The 16,738-nt window shown below is 56.4% G+C and overlaps 1 long non-coding RNA gene across 1 annotated transcript; it reads right to left on the bottom strand.

Moving 5' to 3' along the window:
- Positions 1-13,287: 13,287 nt before the first annotated feature.
- On the bottom strand, positions 13,288-16,507 carry LOC142051224 (uncharacterized). Its single transcript, XR_012658356.1, has 3 exons — positions 16,390-16,507; positions 15,734-16,117; positions 13,288-13,879 (listed from the first exon to the last, which is right to left on the bottom strand). It is a non-coding gene; the product is annotated as an uncharacterized LOC142051224 (long non-coding RNA).
- Between the last annotated feature and the right edge of the window lie 231 nt (positions 16,508-16,738).

Here is a 16,738-nt window from a genome sequence, read left to right as displayed (position 1 = left end):
GTTCCCTCCCACTACATCCCAGTACATCCCAGTTCCCTCCCAGTACATACCAGTTCCCTCCCACTACATCCCAGTACATCCTGGTACATCCCAGTTCCCACCCAGTACATCCTACTACATCCTACTACATACCAGTTCCCTCCCAGTTCACTCCCAGTACATCACAGTACTTCACAGTTCCCTCCCAGTACATCCCAGTACGTCCCAGTTCCCCTCAGTACATAACACTTCCCTCCCAGTACATAACAGTACATCCCAGTGTCCTCACAGTACGTCCCAGTTCCCTCCCAGTACATCCCAGTTCCCTACCAGTACATCCCAGTTACCTCCCTGTTCCTTCCCAGTACATAACAGTTACCTCCCAGTACATCCCAGTACATCCCAGTAGATCCTGGTACATCCCATATCCCTGCCAGTTCCACCCGGTACAACCCAGTACAAGCCTGTACATCCTAGTTCCTCCACAGTACATCCCAGGGCATCCCCGCACATTGTAGTGCCTCCCAGTACATCCCAGTTCCCTCCCAGTACGTGGAGGGACCTGGGATGTACTGGGAGGGACCTGGGATGTACTGGGAGGGAACTGGGATGTACTGGGATGTAATGGGACGTAACTGGGATGTAATGGACCGAACTGGGAAAGAAGTGGTAGTGAACCGGGAGGGAATTGGGATGTACGGGGATGAACTGGTAGGGAACTGGGATGTACTGGCATGGAACGGGGATGTATTGGGATGTACAGGAACGGAACTGGAATGTACAGCGATGTATTGGCATGTACTGGCAGCGAGCTGGGATTTACTGGGATGTACTGGGAGGAAACTGGGATATACTGGGAGGCATTGGGAGGGAAGTGGGTGTCAACTGGGACATTCCAGTTTCCTCCCAGTACATCCCAGTTCCCTACCAGTGCAGCCCAGTACATCCCAGTTCCCTCCCAGTCCGTCCCAATCCCCTCCCAGTACATCCCAGTTCCCTGCCAGTATGTCCCAGTACATCCCAGTTCCCTCCCAGTCCGTCCCAATCCCCTCCCAGTACATCCCAGTTCCCTGCCAGTATGTCCCAGTACATCCCAGTTCCCTCCCAGTACATCCCAGTTCCCTCCCAGTTCCCTCCCACTACATCCCAGTACATCCCAGTTCCCTCCCAGTACATACCAGTTCCCTCCCACTACATCCCAGTACATCCTGGTACATCCCAGTTCCCACCCAGTACATCCTACTACATCCTACTACATACCAGTTCCCTCCCAGTTCACTCCCAGTACATCCCAGTACTTCACAGTTCCCTCCCAGTACATCCCAGTACGTCCCAGTTCCCCTCAGTACATAACACTTCCCTCCCAGTACATAACAGTACATCCCAGTGTCCTCACAGTACGTCCCAGTTCCCTCCCAGTACATCCCAGTTCCCTACCAGTACATCCCAGTTACCTCCCTGTTCCTTCCCAGTACATAACAGTTACCTCCCAGTACATCCCAGTAGATCCTGGTACATCCCAAATCCCTGCCAGTTCCACCCGGTACAACCCAGTACAAGCCTGTACATCCTAGTTCCTCCACAGTACATCCCAGGGCATCCCCGCACATTGTAGTGCCTCCCAGTACATCCCAGTTCCCTCCCAGTACTGGGAGGGACCTGGGATGTACTGGGAGGGACCTGGGATGTACTGGGAGGGACCTGGGATGTACTGGGAGGGAACTGGGATGTACTGGGATGTAATGGGACGGAACTGGGATGTAATGGGACGGAACTGGGAAAGAAGTGGTAGTGAACCGGGAGGGAATTGGGATGTACGGGGATGAACTGGTAGGAAACTGGGATGTACTGGCATGGAACGGGGATGTATTGGGATGTACAGGAACGGAACTGGAATGTACTGCGATGTATTGGCATATACTGGCAGCGAGCTGGGATTTACTGGGATGTACTGGGAGGAAACTGGGATATACTGGGAGGCATTGGGAGGGAAGTGGGTGTCAACTGGGACATTCCAGTTTCCTCCCAGTACATCCCAGTTCCCTACCAGTGCAGCCCAGTACATCCCAGTTCCCTCCCAGTCCGTCCCAATCCCCTCCCAGTACATCCCAGTTCCCTGCCAGTATGTCCCAGTACATCCCAGTTCCCTCCCAGTCCGTCCCAATCCCCTCCCAGTACATCCCAGTTCCCTCCCAGTTCCCTCCCACTACATCCCAGTTCCCTCCCAGTACATCCCAGTACATCCTGGTACATCCCAGTTCCCACCCAGTACATCCTACTACATACCAGTTCCCTCCCAGTTCACTCCCAGTACATCCCAGTACTTCACAGTTCCCTCCCAGTACATCCCAGTACGTCCCAGTTCCCCTCAGTACATAACACTTCCCTCCCAGTACATACCAGTACATCCCAGTGTCCTCACGGTACGTCCCAGTTCCCTCCCAGTACATCCCAGTTCCCTACCAGTTCACTCCCAGTACATAACAGTTACCTCCCAGTACATCCCAGTACATCCCAGTAGATCCTGGTACATCCCAAATCCCTGCCAGTTCCACCCGGTACAACCCAGTACAAGCCTGTACATCCTAGTTCCTCCACGGTACATCCCAGGGCATCCCCGCACATTGTAGTGCCTCCCAGTACATCCCAGTTCCCTCCCAGTACATCCCAGTTCCCTCCCAGTTCCCTCCCACTACATCCCAGTACATCCCAGTTCCCTCCCAGTACATACCAGTTCCCTCCCAGTACATCCCGGTACATCCTGGTACATCCCAGTTCCCACCCAGTACATCCTACTACATACCAGTTCCCTCCCAGTTCACTCCCAGTACATCCCAGTACTTCACAGTTCCCTCCCAGTACATCCCAGTACGTCCCAGTTCCCCTCAGTACATAACACTTCCTCCCAGTACATACCAGTACATCCCAGTGTCCTCACACTACGTCCCAGTTCCCTCCCAGTACATCCCAGTTCCCTCCCAGTACATAACAGTTACCTCCCAGTACATCCTAGTAGATCCTAGGACATTTCAAATCCCTGCCAGATCCACCCGGTACAACCCGGTACAAGCCTGTACATCCTAGTTCCTCCACAGTACATCCCAGGGCATCCCGGCACATTGTAGTGCCTCCCAGTTCATCCCAGTTCCCTCCCAGTACTGGGAGGGACCTGGGATGTAATGGGAGGGAACTGGGACGTACTGGGAGGGAACTGGGATGTACTGGGATGTAATGGGACGGAACTGGGATGTATTGGGAGGCACTGGGAAAGAAGTGGTAGTGAACCGGGAGGGAACTGGGATGTACGGGGATGAACTGGCAGGAAACTGGGATGTACTGGCATGGAACGGGGATGTATTGGGATGTACAGGAACAGAACTGGAATGTACAGCGATGTATTGGCATGTACTGGCAGCGAGCTGGGATTTACTGGGATGTACTGGGAGGAAACTGGGATATACTGGGAGGAAACTGGGATATACTGGGAGGCATTGGGAGGGAAGTGGGTGTCAACTGGGACATTCCAGTTTCCTCCCAGTACATCCCAGTTCCCTACCAGTGCAGCCCAGTACATCCCAGTTCCCTCCCAGTCCGTCCCAATCCCCTCCCAGTACATCCCAGTTCCCTGCCAGTATGTCCCAGTACATCCCAGTTCCCTCCCAGTATATACCAGTTCCCTCCCAGTACATCCCAGTTTCCTCCCAGTTCCCTCCCACTACATCCCAGTACATCCCAGTTCCTTCACAGTACATCCCAGTTCCCTCCCGGTACATACCAGTTCCCTCCCGGTACATCCCAGTTCCCACCCAGTACATCCTACTACATACCAGTTCCCTCCCAGTTCACTCCCAGTACATCCCAGTACTTCACAGTTCCCTCCCAGTACATCCCAGTACGTCCCAGTTCCCCTCAGTACATAACACTTCCCTCCCAGTACATACCAGTACATCCCAGTGTCCTCACAGTACGTCCCAGTTCCCTCCCAGTACATCCCAGTTACCTCCCTGTTCCTTCCCAGTACATAACAGTTACCTCCCAGTACATCCCAGTACATCCCAGTAGATCCTGGTACATCCCAAATCCCTGCCAGTTCCACCCGGTACAACCCAGTACAAGCCTGTACATCCTAGTTCCTCCACGGTACATCCCAGGGCATCCCCGCACATTGTAGTGCCTCCCAGTACATCCCAGTTCCCTCCCAGTACATACCAGTTCCCTCCCAGTACATCCCAGTTCCCTCCCAGTTCCCTCCCACTACATCCCAGTACATCCCAGTTCCCTCCCAGTACATACCAGTTCCCTCCCAGTACATCCCGGTACATCCTGGTACATCCCAGTTCCCACCCAGTACATCCTACTACATACCAGTTCCCTCCCAGTTCACTCCCAGTACATCCCAGTACTTCACAGTTCCCTCCCAGTACATCCCAGTACGTCCCAGTTCCCCTCAGTACATAACACTTCCTCCCAGTACATACCAGTACATCCCAGTGTCCTCACACTACGTCCCAGTTCCCTCCCAGTACATCCCAGTTCCCTCCCAGTACATAACAGTTACCTCCCAGTACATCCTAGTAGATCCTAGGACATTTCAAATCCCTGCCAGATCCACCCGGTACAACCCGGTACAAGCCTGTACATCCTAGTTCCTCCACAGTACATCCCAGGGCATCCCGGCACATTGTAGTGCCTCCCAGTTCATCCCAGTTCCCTCCCAGTACTGGGAGGGACCTGGGATGTACTGGGAGGGAACTGGGACGTACTGGGAGGGAACTGGGATGTACTGGGATGTAATGGGACGGAACTGGGATGTATTGGGAGGCACTGGGAAAGAAGTGGTAGTGAACCGGGAGGGAACTGGGATGTACGGGGATGAACTGGCAGGAAACTGGGATGTACTGGCATGGAACGGGGATGTATTGGGATGTACAGGAACAGAACTGGAATGTACAGCGATGTATTGGCATGTACTGGCAGCGAGCTGGGATTTACTGGGATGTACTGGGAGGAAACTGGGATATACTGGGAGGAAACTGGGATATACTGGGAGGCATTGGGAGGGAAGTGGGTGTCAACTGGGACATTCCAGTTTCCTCCCAGTACATCCCAGTTCCCTACCAGTGCAGCCCAGTACATCCCAGTTCCCTCCCAGTCCGTCCCAATCCCCTCCCAGTACATCCCAGTTCCCTGCCAGTATGTCCCAGTACATCCCAGTTCCCTCCCAGTATATACCAGTTCCCTCCCAGTACATCCCAGTTTCCTCCCAGTTCCCTCCCACTACATCCCAGTACATCCCAGTTCCTTCACAGTACATACCAGTTCCCTCCCAGTACATACCAGTTCCCTCCCGGTACATCCCAGTTCCCACCCAGTACATCCTACTACATACCAGTTCCCTCCCAGTTCACTCCCAGTACATCCCAGTACTTCACAGTTCCCTCCCAGTACATCCCAGTACGTCCCAGTTCCCCTCAGTACATAACACTTCCCTCCCAGTACATACCAGTACATCCCAGTGTCCTCACAGTACGTCCCAGTTCCCTCCCAGTACATCCCAGTTACCTCCCTGTTCCTTCCCAGTACATAACAGTTACCTCCCAGTACATCCCAGTACATCCCAGTAGATCCTGGTACATCCCAAATCCCTGCCAGTTCCACCCGGTACAACCCAGTACAAGCCTGTACATCCTAGTTCCTCCACAGTACATCCCAGGGCATCCCCGCACATTGTAGTGCCTCCCAGTACATCCCAGCTCCCTCCCAGTACTGGGAGGGAACTGGGATGTACTGGGATGTAATGGGACGGAACTGGGATGTATTGGGAGGCAATGGGAAAGAAGTGGTAGCGAACCGGGAGGGAATTGGGATGTACGGGGATGAACTGGTAGGAAACTGGGATGTACTGGCATGGAACGGGGATGTATTGGGATGTACAGGAACGGAACTGGAATGTACTGCGATGTACTGGGAGCGAACTGGGATTTACTGGGATGTACTGGGAGGAAACTGGGATATACTGGGAGGAAACTGGGAGGAAAGTGGGTGTCAACTGGGACATTCCAGTTTCCTACCAGTACATCCCAGTTCCCTCCCAGTTCCCTCCCAGTACATACCAGTTCCCTCCCAGTACATCCTGGTACATCCTGGTACATCCCAGTTCCCACCCAGTACATCCTACTACATACCAGTTCCCTCCCAGTTCACTCCCAGTACATCCCAGTACTTCACAGTTCACTCCCACTACATCCCAGTACGTCCCAGTTCCCCCTTGGTACATAACACTTCCCTCCCAATACATCCAAGTTCCCTCCCGGTACATCCCAATCCCCTCCCAGTACATCCCAGTTCCCTGCCAGTATGTCCCCAGTACATCCCAGTTCCCTCCCAGTACATACCAGTTCCCTCCCAGTACATACCAGTACATCCCAGTTCCCTCCCATTACATCCCAGTACGTCCCAGGTCCCTCCCAGTACGTCCCAGGTCCCTCCCAGTACGTCCCAGGTCCCTCCCAGTACTGGGAGGGAACTGGGATGTACTGGGAGGCACTACAATGTGCGGGGATGCCCTGGGATGTACTGTGGAGGAACTAGGATGTACAGGCTTGTACTGGGTTGTACCGGGTGGAACTGGCAGGGATTTGGGATGTACCAGGATCTACTGGGATGTACTGGGAGGTAACTGTTATGTACTGGGAAGGAACAGGGAGGTAACTGGGATGTACTGGTAGGGAACTGGGATGTACTGTGAGGGAACTGGGACGTACTGTGAGGACACTGGGATGTACTGTTATGTACTGGGAGGGAAGTGTTATGTACTGAGGGGAACTGGGACGTACTGGGATGTACTGGGAGGGAACTGTGAAGTACTGGGATGTACTGGGAGTGAACTGGGAGGGAACTGGTATGTAGTAGGATGTACTGGGTGGGAACTGGGATGTACCAGGATGTACTGGTATGTACTGGGAGGGAACTGGGATGTATTGGGAGGCACTGGGAAAGAAGTGGTAGTGAACCGGGAGGGAATTGGGATGTACGGGGATGAACTGGTAGGGAACTGGGATGTACTGGCATGGAACGGGGATGTATTGGGATGTACAGGCACGGAACTGGAATGTACTGTGATGTACTGGGATGTACTGGGAGCAAACTGGGATTTACTGGGATGTACTGGGAGGAGACTGGGATATACTGGGAGGCACTGGGAGGGAAGTGGGTGTCAACTGGGACATTCCAGATTCCTCCCAGTACATCCCAGTTCCCTACCAGTGCAGCCCAGTACATCCCAGATCCCTCCCAGTCTGTCCCAGTACATCCCAGTACATCCCAGTTCCCTCACAGTACATCCCAGTTCCCTCACAGTTCACACACAGTTCACTCCCAGTTCCATTCCAGTACATCCCAGTACATGCCACTTTCCTCCAAGTAAATCCCAGTTCTCTCCCACTACATCCAAGTTCCCTCCCACTTCCCTCTAAGTACATCCCAGTACTTCACAGTTCACTCCCAGTACATCCCAGTTCCCCCTTGGTACATAACAGTCCCCTCCCAGTACACCCCAGTACATCCCAGTTCCCTCCCAGTATGTCCCACTACATCCCAGTTCCCTCCCAGTAAATCCCAATTCCCAACACTTTCCACCCAGTACATCCCAGTTCCCACCCAGTACATCCCAGTTCCCTCCCAGTACATCCCAGTACTTCACAGTTCCCTCCCAGCACATCCCAGTACGTCCCAGTTACCCTCAGTACATAACACTTCCCTCCCAGTACATACCAGTACATCCCAGTTCCCTACCAGTTCCTTCCCAGTACATAACAGTTACCTCCCAGTACATCCCAGTACATCCTGGTACATCCCAAATTCCTGCCAGTTCCACCCGGTACAACCCAGTACAAGCCTGTACATCCTAGTTCCTCCACACTACATCCCAGGACATCCCAGGACATTGTAGAGCCTCCCAGTACGTCCCAGTTCCCTCCCAGTACAACCCAGTAGATCCTGGTACGTCCCCGTTCCCCGCACTGTACGTCCCCGTTCCGCGCACTGTACGTCCCCGTTCCGCGCACTGTACTGGGAGGACAACCGAGCCTGCGCAGTGACTGACATAGGGAACGAGCAAGTTTGTACCCATCACTAGACAAGACAATAATGACTATGTATGAGTATGTGAAATTTTCATCTATAAATTGTACGGGAAAGGTGCGTGAGGTACGCACGCCAGGAGGAGCGATCCCCCGTGCATCCGGCGCCGCGAATAAAGAATGCCTGCTCTTTAATACTAAATTGGTGTTGAGGAGTCGTTTCCGATTTTAACGCGTTTTTCGGTAACACAGGGAGTCAGATCAAGAGAGCCAGAGAACAACAAAACACCGACAGGCTACAGGACAGAGCAGGAGGAATAAAAAAAAAAAAAAAAAACGGAGCCAGAGCCAGGCAGAGAGAGGCGGAGAAAGAAAAAGGAGCCACAGGCTACAGGACAGAGAGAGGGAGGACTGAAAAGACGGGGAGGCAGGGAGCCACTCAGAGCGAGACGGAGAAAGAAGGTGCGGGGGGGGCGCAAAAAAAAATAATTTTGCAGCAGGTAAGGAAAGAGAGGGGGCCGGGGGAGAGACAGGGAGGGCCCAGGACGTACAAGAGAGGCAACGGGGCCCCAGTGGCCCAGGACTCACCGCGACTCTCGCTCTCAGCGCTGCTGGCACAATTTAGCCGTTCAGATGCTTCTTTCCCCTCCTCTCCTCCCTGCCTCTTCTGCAGCTCCACACTCTAGGCCGTCCTCCACCTGAAGAGAATACGTGGGTGTCTTACAGCTCTTACCAGATGAGGCTTCCTAGGCACGTAGCCTAGCTCGCTCGTGCACTACACGCCCGTACCCAACTCCGGGTTACGCGTACAGACCCTACGGTGCACGTTGGTGGCCTGGCCCGCTGCGGGCTATGAAGGGGGATCCTTCCTCCCCCACCTGCATGGACAGGCTCTCTCTTGCCTGCGGCAGGAAGGCAGCTGGCAGCCAGAGCACCTTCAGTTTCTTCTTCTTTACCTTTCGTTGGCGTCTCCAGCTTCAGCCGAGGCAGCTCCTGTCCGCAGCCGGGAAGGGCTTTGTCTATCCCTTTTCGGCCCTGCGCTGCGAGGACGGCGAGGACGGGCAGAGAGAAGCCACGCGAGCCTGAGACGGCCGCAGGCAACGGCATCCCCGGGGGAAGGACAGACAACCACGTCCTCAGCACGGTCTCTGGGAGAGGGAAAGAAGAAACAGCGACCGTCATTACCGTCGATCGACCCTGGCCAAAGCCTCTCCTTCCGCAGGGGCTTCTGGACACACCGCTCCCTCCCCACGCTACTGCTAAGGGCCCCTGCGCCAAGGGGGAATCCAGTGCGCTTGAGGGACGGCTTGCTGCCTTCACGACAGGGCCTGGGGGCGGCCTAAGGCTATGCAGCACGCTTATGGGGAGGTGCCGGAGCTGGGGGCAGGCGCACGGGGCAAGGGGGGCCAGGGGAGGCTGAGCGGGACCTCCGGTGGGCCGGGGAGGCGGCCATCATCTGCGCCCTGGGCACGGGGAAAAGGTCATCGTCCTCCTCCTTTCCCTCTTCCCTTCTGTCAGCTCCCGGGGAACTCACCGCTTCTCGGGGAGCGGCCGCACCCGCAAGCCCCCAGTAATCAACACGAATCCAACCCCAAAAATACACCTCGCGTACCGTACGCGCCACGGCCGCCCGGCACCCGAGCGCCGGAAGACCGCGCCTCCCGCCATGCCCGGCGAACCACGTGACAGGGCCGGCAGCCACTGCGCCAGGAATACAGCTCCCGGCATGCTCTGCGGCACAACCCGGCCGCCCGGCAGCCGCAAGGACTACAGCTCCCGGCATGCTCTGCGGCACAACCCGGCCGCCCGGCGGCCGGTTTGATGCGGAGCCACCCAGCATCCCTGCGAGCACAGCTGCAGGCGCAACAGCAGTTACGCAGCCACAACTAGGCACTAAACAAAGGCTTTCCAACACTGGAGGTCTAGAACAGGTAGACATTAGCACAGAAGCACAAGGGGCTCCGTCACCCTGCACAAATCTCCCCGTGCCTACACACGCACACGTTCAGAAGTTAGTTATCAGAAAACGCCCGACTCAGCCATTTGCCACAGTCACGAGACTCACGACAGGATAACACGACATGACACACGAGGTGGGCTCAGAGTTTTAAGGCAAGAAATACCTCCCACGCCCCCCACCCGAGATCTTTCAGGGTCCACACCTGCCATCGCCCCGCACCAAACCTACCCGGCCAAAGGCTTTCAGGTGGCCCGAAACACTGTACACAGAAAATAACCAGGGACAGACCTGCATTGTTCGGAAGCGAACGATGCCCGACCGGGGCTCCTCTGCGGGGCACGGAGCCCCCCGACCCCGCCCGGAGACACACACCCGCCCCCCGCTGCCCGAACTCACCCACCAGCGCTCTCCGGCCCCCGGACACGGCCGCGCTGCTCTCTCAGGCGGCTGCCGCAGGCGAGGCTCGGGCACCGCCAGGCCTCCAGGCGTCCCGAGGGGCTGCCGGCCACCGCAGGGGATGGCTGCCGGCGGCCGGACCGCCGCGGCGCTCCCCGCCCAGCTCCGAGCAGGCTCCGCCGGCCGCGGGCTTCCCACGCCGGGCCGCAGAGGGGCCCCGGCACCGCACAGGGACGCCTCGCGACAGGGACGCCTCGCGACCCGGCCGCCACACGCACCGGCCCTTCGGCCTCCACACGCACCGCTCCCGCCCCCGCTCCGCCGCGCCGCGCACGCGCCACCGGAAGCCCGAGCCCCGCGGGACGGCCCTTAAAGGGCGGCCGGAAGGAACGGCCCCCACCGGCCCCGCCACCGCGCCCAGCCGGTGAGCGCCAGCGCCCCCTGCTGGCCGGGCCGCGCTCAGCTCGCGAGGGCGCCGAGGGCCGGGCGGGGCGGGACGCGCCGGCTCGGGGCCAGCGCCTTCTCGGGGCGAGCGGGAAACCCCTGCGGGCCCCGGTCACGGCCGGGCAGAGCCGCGCGCCCTCCGAGAGCTGCTGAACGCGGCTGCCGCTCGTGACACATACCGAGCCGTCTGCGACGGGAGCGGGCAGAGGAGGAAGGGGCCGGCGGCCGCGGGGCCTGGCCCCAGGCGGGGGGGGGGGGGCTGGGGCCCGGGGGGCCGCCCTGCTGGGTCACTGCCCTGCGCCGCACCGCGCTGGGGGCTGGGGCCCGACCGGCGCCGGGCGACCGGGGGCCGCCACGAGCAGGGGGCCTGAGCTTAGCCACGGCCTGCAAAACACCCCGAAGCGTGAGACGCTGCAAGGCCAAGGTGGTCCTTGGCAATGGGGGCGCCTGGGCTCGGCCTCCGCCTTACCTGTCCTGGGTCTGCGTGGCGTTCCAGGGGAATGGTGTTTTCCTTGTGCGGAAGGTGGGCTGGCCGTTCGGCCGTGCCCCGGCCGTTACCGATCCTGCCAAAGGCGCTCGCACGCTCTGGCCCATTACTGCTGCGGTACCGCGCCGTAGCAGAAAGGTGTTGTGTTTTCTCACAAAAAGCCTCCTATGGTCAGTTGAAGAAATAACCTCCTTCCGTGGCACTGACTCTTTTTGGACAGTCCATAGCCGGCTTTCGGCTTTTGTCTTTACAGCATTCAGTTTGCTTTCTGCCTAGCTTTCTACCTGCTGTGAAACATTTGGATGGTTTTTTCTTGTTGGTTTTTTTTCCCCCTACTTGCTCCACAACTCCCACACCAACCACCCAGCGCGGCTCGCCTTTCAGCCCCCAGACCCAGGAGCCTTGCCCTGGGACGGCCCTTACATGTCAGCAGAGTTGTTCCAGCTCTCACCCTGTCCCTACCCAGCTGAGGACGTCTGTGTCCATGGGAGACACCCAGACACTCCCCCTGCTGCGTGGCAGTCCCCTGCCCCGTCAGTGAAAACTGCGGCAATAGCGGCTAAGTTTAAAAGCGTCGGCAGGAGGTGCAGAATACGTAAATAAAGCGGCGGTTGGCTGCCGGATATGGGTGCGATATAAATACATTTTGTTTACAGGCCTTCGTGCCTATTCAGCGTTGAACGGCACCGCAGCCCACCCAGCCCGGGGCTCGGAGAAGGGTCTCTCCAAGGGCACAACCTAAGACAGTGCAGGAAGCCCAGCTGCCACGCTCCCAGTCGCTACGGGACGCTTGCTTACAGTTACACCGACGAGGGTACAGATGAGGCTGGAACTAGCAGAAATGCTGACTCTTCTGGCCTTTTATTTGTGGAAGGTACAGCGCGCGAGCCTCGGCGGCTCACAGGAGAAGCGCGCAGTGCTGCCTAACTCTCATTCTCAGCTCACGTACTACTGCCAAAGCTCCTGCCCTGTGCTGTGCCAGATGCCGGCTGGCGTGAGCGCCTGGGCTCCTGAGGGACCCCCTTGTCCTGAGAGCCAGAGGTACTCACTTCCCTTTGCATGAGGCCTGTAGGAGATATACCCTGCAATTTAAAAAATCCGTATCAAATGTGGCAGACTCAAAAGAGGGCATTTTTAAAAAGGCAGGTTTGTTTTCTTTGTTAACTTTACGATCTACAGCCTAGCAAAGAGCTCCCTTTCAGTGTCAGTCGCTTGGCTTTCTCCCCTACTGACGAGGTCCCAGCCTCCCGGTGAGATCTCGCTGGAGATATTCTGAGTTTCCCTCGAGTACGTGGCTGCCCTGGCCCGAGGCCAGCGAAGAAGCTGACTTTGCCCGTGCCTGAATCAGCAACACGTCCAGCAGGCGACTTGCAGAGCCCAGGGAACCCTCGTAAAGAGGTTTGGGGGTGGGGCGCGCCACATCTGCGGCATCGGCCGTGGGAAAGGACCGGCGCAGTAAAACAGGTGGGTGAAACCGCGGTCCGCGCCAATACGTGCTGCTGCCTGGGGCATCGCTTTGCTGCGGGTCAAGTCAGATGCTCTCTGTAAGAGTCAGTCAGGGTAAAGGCAGCAGCAGATTTCTTTTCTGCTCATTTTAACAAAGGCTGGACGGAGCCCATAGAGGAAGGCACTACGCGTCTTGCTGGGTTGGTTTCCCGGCCTTCTCGTAAGCTGTCGCAGAAACTTGCACGAGCAAAGCCTGTGCAAGCTGATGACAGCCACACACGGTTGAAGAGGGAGCAGATGGTGAGAGCAGAGGTACGCGCTCAGGCTGTGCGCTGGAAGCTAATGCTAATGCTGCAAAATAAAGAGTGGATTTTCTTTTTTGGGTTTAGGTGAGCGCTAAACATGACATGTGCGTATGTGCGTGTGTCTCTCGCAGGTTTTTGTCATACACCCCACCCTCCCACCCCAAAAAAACAACCCACACATGCCACGCGTTAAACAGTGGTTTTCCGTTGTACTTAGAAGTGCTTACATAGGTGTGTTGGTTTTTTTCTTTTTTATTTTTTAATGCAGAAACAGCAATACGATAGATTTAATACAGCTAGCAGTTAGATGGGTGTAGCTTTAGAGCGTCGGCTGTTTACAAAGCAACCGCACACCTTCTTTAACTCACAGTTTAAACAAGTAAACTTGCAGTGCATCACACGTGCTTTGTACAGTCACGTTCCACACGGCAGGCCAGATGCTTCACCCTGCCTTGTCCTTGTTCCCCCGACTCCAACGGGACCGCCGAGGCCATCCTGGGGACAGCGCCGCTTTCTAGCAGCTGGGTTGCTTGCCTGGACGCCCCACAGACAAAGAGCCATTTCCCCACTGAACCTCTTCTCAAATAATTTCCTAGCCCTGCAGGCCCCACGTCCTTTGGTTCATATTTCCTTTTTTCCGGGCTTGATGCACAGGACCGACGATTTCCAGAAATAGAAACAGAGGCTGATTCAGTCCAGGCTCAACATTCTCTGACCTAAACCAAACTGTCTTCGAAGAGATAGCTGTACCGTAGGCACCACCTCGGGAACAGAAGTTGCCCTGTCATAAAAAAAAAAAAAAAAAAAAAAGAAGGAAAACAAGGCATTTCAGGCTGAGGAGGCTGAGCGGTGTGCTGGGGGCGGTGGGGGTTGGAAAGAAACAGTTCAGACGATTAGAGCGAGCTTAGCGTTGCAAAGCGTGCCATTATTTTTAATTTGGCAGTCAGAAGACAATAGATTCTGACACTGATTTCCTGTGTGCTGCGGGAGTTCTCGCCTCAGCATTCCTGTGCACCATTTTACTTTTGTGTCCCGTCCGCTTCGCTTTTGCGCTGTAGCTCTCCGGTTCTAGCTACGCTTCCCACCACCCCCATTACTCTTTGACAAGCCCAGCTCTCACTGTGCTTCCCTTCCCTTCCCTTCCCTTCCCGTATGCGCGTGCAGGGAAAAGCCCGCGCGTCTGCCACTACAGGACACGCTCTGGGAGGCAGGAGAGATGACGACGCTCCCTGACAGAGGACACAGCTGAGGGGCGGTCCGCCGGGGCTGGGGAGATGGCAGCACCTTCCCTCAGCTGCCCCATCCGAGCACAGGTGCAGGTGAGCACTGAGGAGAGACAAGCAGGCAGGAGCCGCAGAGCGAGAGAGAAAATAAAATTCACGGGTGGGTGCTACTTGCGTCTCATTTTTAGCGCAAGGGATGAATTCTCAGCACATTCTTGGAGCTGCCCCTTTGGGACTCACGGAGAAGAGGGAGGTTGGCCACGCGGTGCAGCCCAGCTCTGCTTCCCCTAAATGGTTTTACTGTTCAGGTGTTGCCCTAATCTGGCCGGTACCCCTGCAAAGAGTTTGGGATTTCTGCTGCCTCTCCGGGCCAACCGCAGACCCTGACTTCATCGCAGCGAATGACCCTGCGCTCGTCAGAGCGGTTGCCGAGTCACATCCCGCTGCCTTCCCTGCAGAACCGGTGACCCTTTTTCAGCCCTTGCCCCCTCTTCTCTCCGCTCGTTGCCCATCCCTTTATCAGTGCCGGCACCGATCCTGCCTCCAGCTCGCCCTGTCTCCACCTGCGAGCGCCCAACAGGAGCTAAATGTCTCCTCAAGGACGCACGGAAGAGACGCGCAGGTAACCCAGCACAGACCCCCTGCAAACATCTTCTTTCCATTTTCTTTCCTCTCCTGACACGAAGAGATGACTTAGGAAAAAGCGTACTGCTCACACTTCACCTGCACTGCTTCTACTTTCACTTTCGCTCTCCTTGGCAGTAATTAATAGCGGTGGCTGGGGGGGCTGGGGCATTCCCCCAAAGCGGCTGCAGTTACATCCGGGCGGTTGTGGCACTCCATTAGCTCTGTAGTTTTTAAATCTAAATCTTCTGGAATTGTTAGTTCTGCTCAGGAATCACCCGTACCTGCAAATTTTCTTAATAGCTACGCTTGACCCCAGCCACTGTTTAACAGCTCACCTTTATTTCTCTTCATTTAAGAACCTAAAGCTTCGTTTACTGCTTGGGTTGGAAGCAGGAGCTGTCGCTGCCTCTGAACTTTCTAACAGCCCTGTTACAATTTCAGTACTACCCGCTCCCAATTTAGCTTTCCGGGTCGATTTTCATTCTAGATTCGAAAATTTCCTTATTTTGTTTCTGATCAGGAGTCATTAATGCCTGCAGTTGATTTAGTAACGGCTGTATTTAGATTGAGCTATTAATGACTCGCAACTCTATTTATGGCATAAAAAAGGACTGCCTTTGTTTTTTTTAACTACAGATTAGGAATAATGACTGCCTGGTTTGTTCAGTAATAGGTGTGATTAAATTTAGTCACGACTCCTCCCTAAATAATATGTATTTATTTGCACTCTAACAATTTAACCTTCCCTTTACCGGCCAGGGGCACCGACAAGTGCCCGTGCGTACCTCCGCTCCCCCTGCGCCGGCTCCCCAGGGAACAGCCTCTTACCCTGACCCGAGTCTGCAGCGGCCCGTTGTCATCCCAGCTCCTCGCCCTCGAGAAAGCGGCCGCCTGAAGCGGCGGCAGCTCCGCTGCTGCCCAGAGGGGACGGAAATGGCGCGGGGTAAAGCTCTCCGGGCCGCCTGCGTCCCGCGCGGAGGCGGTGACCTCAGCAGCCTGTACGCTGTTGGGGCCGAGCCAACAACCTGAGGAGGAGTTGCAGGGCGTAGCTGTTTCTGCAACAACCACGCTTTCCCGCCTGGCTGGACAAGAAAGCGGGGCCTGCGGGGGCCTGGAGAGGCAGCATCGCTGCAGGTTGTGCCACGGCTGTTGAGAGGCCAAGGCAACACCTGAAACAGTGAACGGCACAACTAGTGAAAACCCCCAAGGTTCCGGGTTCAGTAAAGACAGGAATTGCAGCAGCACAATAAAATGATCTCACGAGGGGAAAAAAAACAGCAAAGCAAAAACCAAACCCCAAACAGAACACCATACCACTAACCCGTCTCACCGCCCCCTCAGCGCCCAAAACAGCATCCTGGGAGAAAAAAAGCAAAGCAGGCCACAAGGGACCTTTCTAGTACAGATGCCGCCAAAGAGTGCCAAGCTCTGGAATCCTTACCTCAGGCAACGCCTCCGCTTCTCTAAACGCCAGAGCACGCCTGCCCGGGGGGCTGAGACAGCCCCAAAGCTGCGACCGCCCGAGGGAACACGGGAGCACCGACGCCAGAGAAGCCCAGGGCCAGAGCCGGGGCTCTTCCACCCCCGGGCCCCGCCCCCGCCCTTCCCACAGCGCCCCGCGAAAGGGGCGGGCCGAGCCCCCCGGGGGGTGAAGGCCCCGGGAGCCGTACGAGAGCCGCCTGGAGTTCCCGGCACGGGAGGGAGGGGGGAGAGAAAACACCCAAACCGAGCCCCCCGAGCGGAGCAAACACAGGCTCGGGCTGTTGCCGGGGGGCGGGGCCTGTCGCTAA

This window comes from Phalacrocorax aristotelis, unplaced genomic scaffold (genome assembly GCF_949628215.1).
Source record: "Phalacrocorax aristotelis unplaced genomic scaffold, bGulAri2.1 scaffold_103, whole genome shotgun sequence".
Taxonomy (NCBI): Eukaryota; Metazoa; Chordata; class Aves; order Suliformes; family Phalacrocoracidae; genus Phalacrocorax; species Phalacrocorax aristotelis.
Note: the sequence above shows the minus strand (reverse complement) of the source record. Positions and strands in the feature narration are given on the sequence as shown.